A 15,688-nucleotide genomic window follows, 5' to 3' on the forward strand; every position below is an offset into this window, starting at 1 on the left:
ATAAAGGGCATGGATAGAGTGCATAGCAAAGTCTTTTTCCCAGGGTTGGGGAGGTCAAATCTACAGGGCAGAGGTTTGAGGTGAGAGGGGAAAGATTTAAAATGGATCTGCATTTCTCATGCAGAGGGTGGTGCGTGGATGGAATGAGCTGCGAAACAAAGTGGTGGAGGCTGGTACAATTACAACATTTGAGGCATCTGGATGGGTACATGAATAGGAAGGATTTGGAGGGGTAAGGGCCAAATGCTGGCAAACTGGACTAGATCAATGTCTGGTCAGCATGGATAAGTTGGACCGAAGGGTCTGTTTTTCTGCTGTACATCTCTGACTCATGACATTTCGATGGTACATGAATAGAAAATGCTTAGAGGGATATGGGCCAAAATCAGACAAACATGACTAGTTTAGTTTGGCACTATTGTCAGCAGGGACTGGATAGACCAAAGGGTCTGTTTCCATACTGCGGGACTCTAAGAATGGTTGGACAGACAAAGGACTGGCTAAAAAGGTGATTAGCTATTAATGGCGACTGTGGCTAAAAATCAATTGCGTAGTAGCAAACTGTGTGAAAACAAGGCCTACTGTGTGGGGTTTGGGACGTGGGAGAGCTCAAGTCCTCAACTTATTGAACTCTCAGAATATAGACATAAACAGAAGTTGCTGGAAAAGCTCAGCAGGTCTGGCAGCATCTGGCAAGAGAAATCTGAGCTAACGTTTCGGGTCCTGTGACCCTTCCTCATAGAACAGTACAGCACAGGAACTGCTCTTTGACCCACTATGTTGTGCTGAACATGACGCCAAATTAAACTAATTTCTTCTGCCTGCCCTTGGTCCATATCCCCCCATTCCTTGCATGTTCATGTGCTGATCTAAAAGTTCCTTAAACACCCCGATCATGTCTGCCTCCATCACCACGCCTGGCTGCATGATCCAGACTCCTCCCACACTCTAGGAGAAAGTGAGGACTGCACCAACCAACCCAACCACCCCGTGGCTCAACACTTCAACTTCCCCTCCCACTCCAACAAGGACATGCAGGTCCTTGGACTCCTCCATCGCCAGACCATAGCAACACAACGGCTGGAGGAACAGCGCCTCATCTTCCGCCTAGGAACCCTCCAACTACAAGGGATGAACTCAGATTTCTCCAGTTTCCTCATTTCCCCTCCCCCCACCTCGTCTCAGTCCCAACCCTCGAACTCAGCACCACCTTCCTAACCTGCAATGTTCTTCCTGACCTCTCCGCCCCCACCCCCATTCCAGCCTATCACCCTCACCTTAACCTCCTTCCACCTATCGCATTCCCAATGCCCCTCCCCCAAGTCCCTCCTCCCTACCTTTTATCTTAGCCTGCTTGGCACACTCTCCTCATTCCTGAAGAAGGGTGCATGCCCGAAACGTCGATTCTCCTGATCCTTGGATGCTGCCTGACCTGCTGCGCTTTTCCAGCAACACATTTTCAGCTCCTCCCACACTCTGCAAACCTGACCCTCCTTTGGACATCTTAAATGCATGCCCCTCGTATTACACATTTCAGCTATCTGGACCATCAAACCAATCTCAATTTTACAGACTTCTCCTCTCAGCCTCCGCCACGGAGTTTCTTTTGAGCTTCTCCTTAAAGTGCACACCCTGTCATCTATTTTTGAGTTAAGTTTTCAATTACATTACACTGTAAACTTTTGCTATAAATTCTGTGTCTTACAATCTTATTCTCCACGGCCGCCTGAAGCAGCAGCAGCAGCACTCAGAAAGCTAGTCTTCCAGATAAACCTGTTGGACTATAACCTGGTGTTGGGTGATTTTTAACTTTGTACACCCTGTCATTTGCGCAGCCACCTGGTAAACCCCTTCTGCAGCCTCTGAAAAGCCTCCACATCCTTCCTGTAATGCAGCAACCTGAGCTGAACGCGATACTCTTTTTTCCCTCCCACCCCCCAGTGTGGCCTAACCCAAGGCCGACGTCTGAACGGAAACCCTGTGCGCGCGCGCGCAAGTACCACTCAAGGGAGGCCAGGCCCAGTCTCACCGAGCGCCCGTGAAGGGGGCGAGGGCCAGGCGCCAGAGCTCTGCCGCGCGGGGTCACGTGCCGGAGACGGGCCACGTGCCGCAGCGGGGGGCCGCACTGGAGCAGCTTCAGGCACGTGCTGAGGGAAAGGAGAAGGGTCACGTACCGAAGGGGGTGACGCACTGGAGAAGGTCACGTGATGGAGGTCTCGCGCTGGAGCAGAGCCACGTGCTGGGGAAAAGAGTCTCGCGCTGCAGCAGCGGTGGAGGAGGAGAGCCACGAGCCGGGCTGTTGCCGCGCCCTGGAGGCCGATTCCCCGGATGTGATGGACATCTCGAGAGATGCCCGCGGCGGCCTCGGCCACCTGCCCGCCCGTTACCGCGCCTGGGTCAGGGGCCCCGGATCGAAGAGCCATCCCTGCGGAAAAAACAAAAGGGAAAGTAGTGAGTGTGACCTCTCCACCAGTTTCCAACCCCCGCCATGCCGAACTAATACCGCCGCCTCCCCCGCGGGCTCTTTCCGGCCTCGGGGGCTCATTATTTAATTTCTCAGGCACTAATCTGGCCCCGACACTCACTCCTGACCCAAGTCTAACTCCTCTCCCTCACCCCCTTTCGAGTTGCCTTCCCACATAGCCTGCTTTGACGCTCCAGCTCCAAGCCCCACCTCCCACCTCCACCCTCCATTAGCTCCAGCTCCAAGCCCCACCTCCACCCTCCATTAGCTCCAGCTCCAAACCCCACCTCCACCCTCCATTAGCTCCAGCTCCAAGCCCCACCTTTGTCCTCCATTAGCTCCATCCAACCTCCAAACCCCATCTTTGCCCTCTATTAGCTCCTCCACTAACCTCCAAACCCAACCTTCATCCTCCATTGGCCCCTTCCCTAACCTTGAATTCACATTTTTCACCCTCAGTTAGCTGCTTCCCTAACCTCAACTTTCTCCTCCATTCACCCCACCCTGCTGGTCTCCATCCCCATCTCCTGTGTCTATCCCGATCTTTAGTGTGGTCTACTTTGAGTCAAACCAGATGTTAAGGTGGCAATATCCTCCTGTCTGGCCTCCTCATGGTGTGCATGAGATCAAGGGTCTCTCTTTCGAAGGAGATGTCTCACTGCCTCAATGGTCCTCCACTCTGTACTGCTTTCCATGGCCCCACCCTTTCACTCAGTGAGTAGTATTGTGGTTTGACTGGTAATTCAAGGTTCAGTTCCCAGGGGCATTGGTTCCCAATTGATGTTAATTCAATCCAGTTAATGATGATCATTGGGAGAGTGTAGACATGGCAGTGGCTCTAGAAGGTGGCCATTCTGCCCAGTTTGATGATGGCCTGCATCTTCAGAGTGGCAAGATGGTCTTCTAATTAATTTCCTTTCACAAATTTTCTCTGCCATCTCGTCATGAGAGTTGATCTAACCTTTTTTTGACTCACTAATGGGATGTCTCCAGCGAGGCCTAGCATTTATTGTCCATCTCTAATTGCCCAGAGGGCAGTTAGGAATCAACCTCATTTTAGTGGCAGCATGGTGGCTCAGTGGTTAGCACTGCTGCCTCACAGTGCCAGGGACCCTGGTTCAATTCCATCCTCAGGCAACTGTCTGTGTGGAGTTTGCATATTCTCCCTGTGTCTGTGTGGGTTTGCTCTGGGTGCCCTGGTTTCCTCCCATAGTCTAAAGGCATGCAGGCTAAGTAGAATAGCCATGGTAAATGCAGGGTGATGGGGTGGATCTGGGTGGCTTGCTTTTCAGCTGGGTTTTTGGGGATTCGATGGGACAAATTGCCTGCGTCCACATTATAGGAATTCTTTATTTTTTTTAAAATACATTCATTGCATGAGGGCATCACTGGCTGGGCCAGCATTTATTACCCATCCTTAATTGCTCAGAGAGCAGTTAAGAGTCAGCTACATTGCTGTGAGTCATATGTTAGCCAGACCAGGTAATGACAGCAGATTTCCTTCCCTAAAGGACATCACTGAACCAGCTGGGGTTCCCGGGCAATCCAAAATGGATCCATGATCATTAGACTCTTAATTCCAGATTTTCATAAACTGAAATTCCAACATCTTGAATTTGAAGGGTCCTCTCTGCCTCTCGCCCTCTTCCTTTCAGCCGCTCCGTAAAATCTTTGACTGAAGTCTCGCACTGAATGCCCCCTCTCGCGGCCTGGGGTCGAACCTTCTGCTGGATTTGCCTCTCCTTCACGGGATGAAGGCATCACTGTCTTGGCCTAGCATTTATTGTCCATTCCTAATTGCCAAAGGGCAGTCAAGAGTCCAAACACATTTTGTGTGGAGTTACGTGTAGGCCAGACCAGGTAAGGATGGGAGTTTTCCTTCCCTAAAGAATATTAGTGAACCAGATGGGTTTTCCAACATTCAAACCATGTCCATCATTGGAATCTTAATTCCAAACTTTTACCAATTTCAAACTATCATCTATCATTACATTGTCCCCAAGAACATTACCAGTATCTCTGGATTAGCAGACCTGCCAATAAGCCATCACCTACCCTTTACCTGAGTATCTTAGACAGGAGGGGCGATTTCCAGTTTACTGATGTTGGACGCCAAACAAATGCACATCATTGTGTTATGGACTAGGCGAGACCACTCAAAATATTCTTAAGCAGAAACCCCAGATCATAACTTTACAATTTGTTTCATAACTGTACAGTGAGAATTAGCTGGAGTAAGCTAGCTCGGTTGACTACTAGGTTTTAAAACAGACAGAAATTTATTCTCAAAATTACACAATGAAACACAGAGAACAGAATAAAGAACCCCTACAGAACTCAATCTATCCAAACTTGACTTAATTATGCTGTTCTGAATATACACAACAGTCCCAATAAACAAACCCCCTTAAAACACAGTTTTAAAATGGAACAGAAGGAGCTTATTCAAGGAAAAGCTCCTGTGTGTCCTAGATAAGTATGTACCTGTCAGGCAGGGAGGAAGCTGTAGAGCACAGGAGCCGTGGCTTACGAAGGAAGTGGAATCTCTGGTCAAGAGGAAGAAGAAGACTTATGTTAGGATGAGATGTCAAGGCTCAGTTAGGGCGCTTGAGGATTACAAGGTAGCCAGGAAAGACCTAAAGAGAGAGCTCAGAAGAGCCAGGAGGAGACATGAGAAGTTGTTGGTGGATAGGATCAGGGTAAACCCTAAGGCTTTCTATAAGTATTTAAGGAATAAAAGAATGACGAGAGTAAGATTAGGGCCAATCAAGGATAGTAGTGGGAAGTTGTGTGTGGAGTCAGAGGAGATAGGGGAAGCACTAAATGAATATTTTTCGACAGTATCACTCTAGAAAACGACAATGTTGTCGAGGAGAATACTGAGATACAGACTACTGGACTAGGTAGGATTGAGGTTCACAGGAAGAGATATTAGAAATCCTGCAGAGTGTGAAAGTAGATAAGTCCCCTGGGCCGAATGGGATTTATCCTCGGATCCTCTGGGAAGCCAGGGAGGAGATTGCCGATCCTTTGGCATTGATCTTTAAATCGTCATTGTCTACAAGAATAGTGCCAGAAGACTGGAGGATAGCAAATGTGGTTCCCCTGTTCAAAAAAGGGGAGTAAAGATAACCCTGGTAATTATAGACCAGTGAGCCTTACTTAGGTTGTTGGTAAAGTGTTGGAAGAGGTTATAAGAGAGAGGATTTATAATCATCTAGAAAAGAATAATTTGATTAGGGATAGTCAGCACGGTTTTGTGAAGGGTAGGTCGTGCCTCACAAACCTTATTGAGTTATTTGAGAAAGTGACCAAACAGGTAGATGAGAGTAAACCGGTTGATGTGGTGTATATGGATTTCAGCAAGGCATTCGATAAGGTTCCCCACAGTAGGCTATTGTACAAAATGCAGAGGAATGGGATTGTGGGAGATGTAGCAGTTTGGATCAGTAATTGGCTTGCTGAAAGAAGACAGAGGGTGGTGGTTGATGGGAAATGTTCATCCTGGAGTCCAGTTACCAGTGGTGTACCGCAAGAGTCGGTGTTGGGTCCACTGCTGTTCGTCATTTTTATAAACGACCTGGATGAGGGTGTAGAAGGGTGGGTTAGTAAATTTGCAGACGACACTAAGGTCGGTGGAATTGTGGACAGTGACGAAGGATGTGAAACTTGAAAGGGTTCAGAAAAGATTTACAAGGATGTTGCCAGGGTTGAAGGATTTGAGCTATAAGGAGAGGCTGAACAGGCTGCGGCTGTTTTCCCTGGAGCGTCAGAGGCTGAGGGGTGACCTTCCAGAGGTTTACAAAATTGAGGGGCATGGATAGGATAAATAGGCAAAGTCTTTTCCCTGGGGTTGGGGAGTCCAGAACTAGAGGACATAGGTTTAGGGTGAAGGGCAAAGATGTGAAAAAGTTGCCCCTTAGCTCTTTTTTATATAGAGAGTGGTGCGCGTATGGAATGAACTGCTAGAGGAAATGGTGGAAGCTGGTACAATTGCAACATTTAAGAGGCATTTGGATGGGTATATGAATAGGAAGGGTTTGGAGGGACATGGGCCAGGTGCTGACAGGTGAGACTAGATTGAGTTGGGATATCTGGTCGGCATGGACGGGTTGGACCGAAGGGTCTGTTTCCATGCTGTACATCTGAGTTGCTTACAGGTTGAAGTTAGAAGGGCAGAAAGAGAGAGAGTTTCCACACAGCTCACTGTTGCACTCCCTACTAGTTCTGGACTGAACTGCTCAGCTAGAGACCTGACCACTCCCCTTTCATTATACAGGTCACTCCTAAAACATGACCACTTTGGCCTGAAGTCACATCTGTTTATAAATAAACAAAAAGGCCTCTCATTACCCTTTAATCTCTGTAACAAACCAGTCTAATCGGCACGAGGAGCATTTCTGACCCCTCTGAATAAAACCAAGGACACAGTATCCTTGAAAAAAGGGACACCTTTTAGAAAAAAGGGACCAGCTTTGTGACAATTGTTGTTGGCAGGTAGCCTTTGCTTCAGTGAACATTGTGGATGATGGGCACACTGCGGTGGTGGAAGGGTTGAGGGTGGCACCGCAAGAGAGAGGCAAAGGAATCGCTAAGGTCTTCCAGCACTACTGCATCAATCTGCTCAGGGCTCAGTTCCCAGAGGTGAAAGTGTGTCACCACACCAGAGCCAGACCCCTGACATTTGAGACTCTCATCAAGTTCCGACTGATATGTACACAGGTAACGTCACGTGCGTGGCCGTGAATAAGCGATACATGGGTTCGTCCAGGCTGTTGCCCTGCTGCCATGTTGCTATAGTGACCAGTCTTGACCTTCGATGGCAATGGCGGGAGTAGGGGGGTGATTGTGAGTGTGTCACGTTGGCTAAGAGGTTGTGCCAAGAATTATCCCACAGGATTGAAACCTGAGTAAGCCATTCAGCTCCTCGTGGGATAGGAATACATGAGCAGGAATAGGCCATTCAGCCTCTTGGGCCTGCGCAATGAGATCATGTTTCATGAAAGTATGAAAAGAAATCTCCTTGGAGACGAGAAAATTGAGAGAAGATTTGATTGAAGTGTGAAAAATCCTAAGGGGGGGTAGGGGGAATTCCAGGCAGTGCTGATAGATACAAACCTCTCCCATAGGAAAAGTATGTAGAATCATTGGGCACTGAAATATGGTGATTGATGAAAGAAGCAATGGTTACATGGGGAAACACACGGTGTGTGGTTAGGGTCTGAAATGACTTGCCTAAGACTGTGATAGAGGTATAGGAACGTAGGAATTAGTAGCAGGAGTAGGCAATTCAGCCCTTTGAGGATGCTCTGCGATTTAACATGATCATGGCTGATTTTATCCTGGTCTCAACTCACTTTCCTGCCCGTCCTCATAGCCCTTTATTCCAATTTTCATCAGAAACATATTTATTTATTTCTTGAATTGTTGATTTGATTCTGCTTCCTCTGCACTCTGGGCCTGTGAGTTCCACAGATTCACAACCCTCTGAAATTCTAGTTTCTCATTTCACTTTTGAACCTAGCTCCTCTCACTGTATATCTATGATCTCTTGTTTGAGGCTGTCCCATAGTATTTAGCATCTGTTCAATGTCCACCATATCAATTGCCTTTAGCATTTTATATGGGGTGACTCAGTGGTTAGCACTGCTGCATCATAGCAGCAGGGACCCAGGTTCAATTCCAGCCTCTTTCATAATGTTATAAACCTCTAGAAGGTCAGCCCTCGGCTTCCTTTGCTCCAGGGAAAAGAGTCCCAGACTATCCAGCTTCACCTTGTAACTCAATACCCTGCAATCCTGGCAACATCCTGGGAAATCCTTTCTGCACTCTATCCAGCTAGTTCTGTTGATGACCGTGATGAAATTCTATCAGACTTACCACAACCCAATGAGTAAATTGCACTGTCTTTATGAATTTTGGATTTCAGATATTTAAGTTTGAGTAGATGTATGTGTGTTGAGTTTTGATGAGTATTTCAGACACTGTTGCAGATTCACGTCACCGGTACCCCTCATTCATGGAGGTCAGTTATTTCAGTTGGCTGGAAGGCTGGTTTGCAACGCAGCATGATGCTCATAGTATGGATTCAATTCCTGCATCAGCTGAGGTTATCTTGAAGGTCCGACCTTCTCAACCTCTCCCCTTGCCTGATGGTATGGGCCAGACCAACTCCCCTTAATATGGCAAGGAGATAGAATTGGACAGTCTAGGCTATTTTATTTAAAGGCAAATCTTTCAGATGTGTTTCAGCTGGTGAAATTACTAGGTTTGAAAAACAAACTTTATTCTTACAACAAAGTTAAAATATGAATACAAGAAAGGAGAACTGGTAAAACCTCATTGAAATACTTGATAAAGAAATATGTTACTTAACTACTAATCATCAACTATTCCAACGTAGCAGCATCCTATAAACACACCCTTGGCAAAGGTAGATTCAGAAAAACTGATGTTGCTCACATGCGAACACCCTTCCTGTCCAGGAGAATGGAACACTGTCAGAAACAATATAGCAGCTGAGAGAGACAACTCAGGCTTTCTGCTGCAGCAGCCAGAGCTGTATCTAACAGCTTCAACTGCAAAAGTCCCGACTGAAAACAGCTTCCACTTCTTCAGGCCCACAACAGCAACTGCTGAAAGCTCATACCTAAAATCCCTGGTTCTGTGGGTGGGAGGTTGACCACACCCATTCAGACTGCTTCTGTTGTTCCAGTTTTGCTAGAAAAGAAAACCCAAGGCTTCACAAGTTGTTTGTCTTCCCAGAGACTGCTCTTTCACCTGTCCCCCAATCTCTCTCTCTCGCTCTCTAACAGAAACCAGGACAAAACAAATCTTTTAAAGCCACAGTATCGTCACACTGGGAATCTTCATCAATGCTTTCATTCTTCCAGAAAATCTTCATTGTGCAGTTTAAGACAGAAACTAACATTCAGTGGCTGGAAGCTGCCATCAACCAGCTGAAGGAGAGTGTGGCAGGATGGGAAGATCGAATCTTTCTCGGAGCCACGGATGTCAGGCGGGTGTTCCTTAGCCCCAAGCAGTGGATGAGGTGCTGCCTGGGAAGACCATTATTCAAGACTGGGCTCCGTACAAGCCATTGGAGAGCAACCCAGAGAACTTAATGAGGCAAGAGCTCATCTGGATGGTCGACGACAAAGAAGAGCCCAGGGTCGTCAGCCTAGGCACTGCCCCCTACAGGGTACCCTTTGGGACTGGCTAACACCTGCTGAACATTGATATATTTGGGAAGCATTTCCCCAGGGTCAGGAAACAGTTCCTCTCTCAGATCTAGCAAAGGATCAGCACCTTGAAGGGCCCAGTATACTGTGTTTAGAGCTTTGAATCATCCGTGTGGCATGACATGTTATCCTTCTGCCAGACTGCATTAGGACTCCACATGGATAGAGACATTGAGGAGCAAAGCTTGCTGGAGACAGATATGTAGACCTGTAAGAGAAAGAGCCCCCAATGCTGCTATTGCCAGTCCTTTGTTGCTTCTGGGCTCAGTAGTTTATCCGTTGTCTCCTCCTGTCATGCTATCACCTCAGAATCAAGGGTATTGTAGATTCAAGTCCCACTCCAGGGCTTTGAAAACCAACAAGCCCAATGGCAGACGAGTGTTGAATTGTTCAGTGTTTGCTTACACAGGTCTTGACTACTTGAGCTTGGATGTGGACTCAGTGAAGCAAACAGACACCAATTTCAAAAGACTCTTGTAAATAAACCTGTTACATGTTCTGAAACTTGTCACCCCTGCATTTCTGTGAAATTCACAGTAAGAACTGCAGACAGTAGAGTGGGATGTTAAGGTAAGAATGCCTACTCAGGCCTGATTGTCTTTTCTTATGGCAATGTGAGCAAACCATTATTGGTGTTTGAAAAGGAACATGGGATGAGAAAGCTTGTAGCCCAGATGAGAAAGCACGTCGCTGTATGAAGTGCACTAACAAACTGAAAGGATTCAACATTAACATTGTCCCACTGTTAGAATGGTGCATTAAAAGAACTTCCTGTACCCACGACATGGGGCAAGTGAAGCACGTACTATGTAGAAATGTCATAAAAGACACTGCTCGTACTACTCTCCAGCTGCTAATACACCTGGATAACCGAATTTTTGCTAACACCTACTGTTTACAAGATTCGGCCCTTGCTTTGAGTGGACTCATCATTTCTCACAGAAGTCCGCCCTCAGAACTCCATTTAGCCTTCATTGGCTATGCGAAAACAAGGCCTACCCATATTTATCCAATGACTGGTATGGATATTTTGCCTTAGTGCACACCTTACCATTTTTTACCCTCCACCATAAAATACTTAAGATAGATGATGAATGGAAAGCCCACCAATATGTGAATAGCTACGGGACACAAATTAGAGGGAAAACAAAATGAGACTTGCACGACTTCTTCCATCAACAAACCTGGTGGTCTAGGTTGATGGGATGCCTTATTCCTGGCTGGGGTGTTGAGATAGCCCTAGATAAGATAAGTGACCTTGCATACAACGTTAGAAAACTTGCCAACTCAACTGCCCATGCGTTGAAACTAATGAAAAAGAACTATAGGAGACCTGGATGCTGACGTTTTAGAATCGATTAGTGCTAGATTTCCTCCTTGCTAAAGAAGGAGGTGCTTGTTCTGTCATTGGCCCACAATGTTGCACCTACGTAGACGACTTCTCTAAAGGCATTGTATATGGCACAGATGTCATCAACAAAACAGGTCAAGATACAGGGAAGATACCTGCCCCACCGACACATGTGGATGGAGTCCTATCTGCTGGCTATGGCCACTGTGCAGATGGTTTGTGTGGGATGCATTAATACTCCTTGGTCTCATTCTAGGAATATACATTGTCGTTTGCTTATTCATGAAATGGACTGTGCATTGCGTTTCGCCTAAGCCAAAGAAGAATCTCGTTAATCGACTTTTGTTTACTCCTGTACTTTCATGTCCAAGCTTTTATGCTGAAATCAGGTATCGTTCTGACTCTGCTCCTCCGGATGATGACTTGCCAGAAGGAGGCGCTCAACTTGTTGAACATACAAATGGACTGAATGGACTAATTATACTCGTATATGCTGTATTGTTATCGTGAAATGATAAAAGGGGGGAATTAGAAAGCTTGTAGCCTTCCATCCACTACAGGATATGCGGAAAGCACTTGACCCACGGCTGGGGTGGGGGGGGGGGGGGGTGCATTTGTTCAGAAGCATTAAGGATATCTATTCCTAGTGTCAATGGCTCGGTGTAAATAAGGTGATAACATTTGTTCACTTCTGGAATGTGTGGCAGTACTTCATTTTGAGAGAAAGTGAGGGCTGCAGATGCTGGAGATCAGAGCTGAAAATGTGTTGCTGGAAAAGCGCAGCAGGTCAGGCAGCATCCAAGGAACAGGAGAATCAACGTTTCGGGCATAAGCCTTCCTGAAGAAGGGCTTATGCCCGAAACGTCGATTCTCCTGTTCCTTGGATGCTGCCTGACCTGCTGCGCTTTTCCAGCAACACATTTTCAGTACTTCCTTTTGACTCAGGGCTGGAAGGTGCGCATATTTTATAGTTGGAGGTTGGATAACTGAATTTCTGGTTTATATTGAAGACTCTTAGCAAAAGTCATACTCAATAGGAAAAGAAATTTAATAAGCTGAGTGCAATATGTACCTAATAGAACTACCCTGATACACTTTCATGTATACGCCATTGAGCAGATTTAAATTTATGAAGCTCAACTCCGTAATCTTGACTGTTCTGGAATGCGAATGTCTCATTACCCTTACAAGCTAGGAAAACACAGGCTGAAACTGAGATGGTAAGAAAATTGGAAGATGCTCATTGGTGAGAGAGAGGGAGAGACAGGACGGAAGCTAGTGGAAAGGTTCACTTTTGTGGCGTGATTTGGGTGTACATTTGCTTGTCTTGGATTGAATATTTGTGTATTGCTGCCTGGAGCTCGCGATACAGGAATGTTATGAATTTAATTTCCATTTTAGGAATCTTAAGATGATTTTTTTTTTAAAAAGCCATTTTGTGGACAATGGTACTGGGCATGTTAGCTGAGTGAAGTTACCTCGTGACCTTTTCCACATAGTTTAAACAAGTCTCTCATTATGATGTACTGTTAAAAAGGAAGCTTATCTAGCTAAGGCAATTGGCCATTTGGCCTGGCCCAATCAGTGTTTCCCTCTTTGAGCATGGAGCTTAATTAGTCACGCGTATTCAGACCTGTCAATGAGTTTCTCTTCCTCTACAAACTTTTTCCATTTTATTGCTGTTTATCTGATTAAAGACAGGTTTTTGTCAGCTCAGTACCAATTTCTGTATAAAGACAGCTTGTTTGCAGCAATAGAGGGAGTAGTCTGAGAGAGCTCTTAGGACTAAGAGCTGGCACCGCTACTCTGCTAATGGCTTTAAAACCTTAGCTCAAGTCTGGCTTGTAGATATCTATATTATATTGTAACATTGATGCTATTGGTAAATAAAGGTAATAATTTAAAATAAACTGTGTGTAAGAGTTTTATATTCCAGAGTACAATCTCCAGGAAAAACCAAGAGAGGCTTACAGGTCCAGTCCATTAGGGATTACCTGAGCCATCTCGAATAGGTACTTTAACAGGGAGAGACTGGATAAAGACTCTAACGTGTCCATCAGTCCCATCAAGTCCCTGCCACAGCACCAGGAACGGACGAATAGGCTGAACAGCCAAACCATTATTATTTGTGGGATCTTGCTGCGCTTTATGATCCCAGCTGCCTATACACACTGGATAATTGAACGCTTACCACACTATAAAACTATATCACATATTACAGTACGACTAGATAGCCACTGAACAAAACAGATCCCAGATCGAAGTGTGAATGATAGACCGTGCTTGTTTTTGATAGTTAGGTACCGTGGTGATCGGTCATCAAAATACAAGGCTGCTGATGTTCTTTAACAGAGTATAAAGTTATTAGCTGAAAGGAAAAAAAACAAGGTTATATATTTGTGACCGTTAAAAATGTCTTAACGCAAACAGCAAAAAACAGTCAAATGTTTTCCAATATCGGTTGGAAGCTGACGCAATTACAATATTTAAGAGTCATCTGGATGTATATATGAATAGGAATGGTTTAGGGATATATGGGCCAAGTGCTGGCAAATGGGACTAGTTAAATTTAGGATCTCTGGTTGGCATAGACAAGTTGGACTGAAAGGTCAGTTTACATGTGGTACATTCAATTATAGAGTCATAGAGATATAAGAGGATGTCATGTGAGAGCTGTACAGGACATTGGTTAGGCCACTTTTGGAATACTGTGATCAATTCTGGTCTCCCTGCTATTGAAAAGGTGTTGTTAAACTTGAGAGGGTACAGAAAACAAATTAAAAGTATGTTCCTGGGGTTAGAGGATTTGAGCTAAAGGGAGAGGCTGGATAGGCAAGTCTATTTTCACTGGAGCATCAGAATGTGAGGGGTGACCTTATAGAGGTTTATAAAATCATGAAGGGCATGGATAGAGTGAATAGTCTTTTTTCCTAGGGGAGAGGTGTTCAAAGCTAGAGGGCATAGGTTTAAGGTGAGAGGGAAAAGATTTGAAAGGGACCTAAGGGACAAATTTTTTCACGTGGGGGTGGTGCGTGTATGGAACGAGCTGCCAGCAAAAGTGGTGGATGCTGGTACAACTATAACATATAAAAGGTATCTGGATGACTACATGAATAGGAAAGGTTTAGAGGGATATGGACCAAATGTTGGCAAATGGGACAAGATTTATTTAATATATCTGATTGGCGAGGATGATTTGGACTGAAGGATCTGTTTCTGTGCTGTATAACTCTTGAGTCTATGATTATACTTTTACTGGTAACCAGCTCCAGAGTTATTTCACTCCTCTTCATTCTGTATAATTTTAATATCTAAAGAAAAATCTATACCTTTCTTGAAAACGTTCAGTGACATGGCCTCCACGGACCTCTGTGGTAGAGAATTCCATACGTTGACACTATATGAGTGAAGAAACTATTCCTCATCTAAGTCCGAAAAGCCTAGCCAGATGTAACAGGATAAATATAGAAAGGATGTTCCCAAGGCCTATGAACCAGGGGTTACAATCTAAGAATACGTTGAGAAGAAATGTCTTCATCCAGCGAGTGGGGAGTCTGTGCAATTCTCTGCCACAGAAAACTGTTGACTCCAAAACATTGAATGTTTTCAACGAGGAGTTAGATCTAACTCCTGGGACTAAAGAGATCAATGGGTATAGGGGAGAAAGTGGGAAAAGGGGACTAAGTTGGATGATCAGCCATGACCCCGTTGAATAGGGTAGCAGGCACGAGCGGCCGAATGGCCTACACCTGCTGCTATTTTCCCACCACCTAACCCGAGCACAGGGCCCCCTCCCATTCCAATGGGACACAGTGGGCCATTTCTCTCTCCTCAAGCCAGACCCTTGCAGCACTCCACGTTCCCCCTCCCAATAGGGGCACGGTTGCGTTTGAATGAGGCGTTGGTTCAGCTGTGGGTTCTTAGCCTGTGAGGCCTACCTCAAGCCTCACGACCGTCCCACGAGGAGGGCAGCAGCTGTTGCCTGAGAAATGGCGGGTGACATGTTGTTCACTTGTCCCTCTTTCCATTTCTCTTTCTCTGTCCATTTCCTGCCCTTGTCTTCCTGTAAGGCTTTGACACCAATTTTGATGTCAGTGGCCATTTTTATCACGGTTGTACCTCATCTGCTTCTGATTTGTTGACGTTAATTTCAAAAGGAGGTTTCGAGAGATTGTCATCAAGTCATATAGCATGGCAACAGACCCAGTGGTCCAACCAGTCCATGCCCACCAGAATACCAAACTAAACTGGTCCCACCTGCCTGTGCTTGGTCCATATCCCTCCAAATCTGTCCTAGTCATGAACTTATCGAAAGTGTTTTACATATTGTAACAGTACCTGCTTCCAGTACTTCCTCTGGAAGTTCATTCCATGTATGAATCACTCTGATTAAAAACAATTGAAAGAGGACTCGAGGGACAATCTTTTTTCTCTCACCTTAAAAATATGCCTCTAGTTTTGAACTCCCCACCTCCCAATCCTTGGGGAAAGATCTTTGTCATTCACCTCATGATTTTATATAACTTTTCAGGTCATCCCTCAACCTCATACTCTCCAGCTAAAATAGCCTTTCCAGTCTATTTTTGTGTCTCAAACCCTCCATTCCCAGCAACACACTGGCAAATCTTTTCT

At 45.6% G+C, this 15,688-nt stretch overlaps 1 pseudogene across 1 annotated transcript; it reads left to right on the top strand.

The window, feature by feature from the left end:
- The first annotated feature begins 2,317 nt into the window (after positions 1–2,317).
- Positions 2,318–11,629, top strand: LOC148136875 (histidine N-acetyltransferase-like; annotated as a pseudogene). The gene is made up of 2 exons (XR_015754358.1): positions 2,318–2,451; positions 9,358–11,629. The product of XR_015754358.1 is annotated as a histidine N-acetyltransferase-like (transcript).
- The last annotated feature ends 4,059 nt before the right edge of the window (positions 11,630–15,688 follow it).

Source organism: Chiloscyllium plagiosum, unplaced genomic scaffold, assembly GCF_037043375.1.
Source record: "Chiloscyllium plagiosum isolate Xiang-an unplaced genomic scaffold, Cpla_swu_hap1 HiC_scaffold_44, whole genome shotgun sequence".
In the NCBI taxonomy this organism is placed as follows: domain Eukaryota; kingdom Metazoa; phylum Chordata; class Chondrichthyes; order Orectolobiformes; family Hemiscylliidae; genus Chiloscyllium; species Chiloscyllium plagiosum.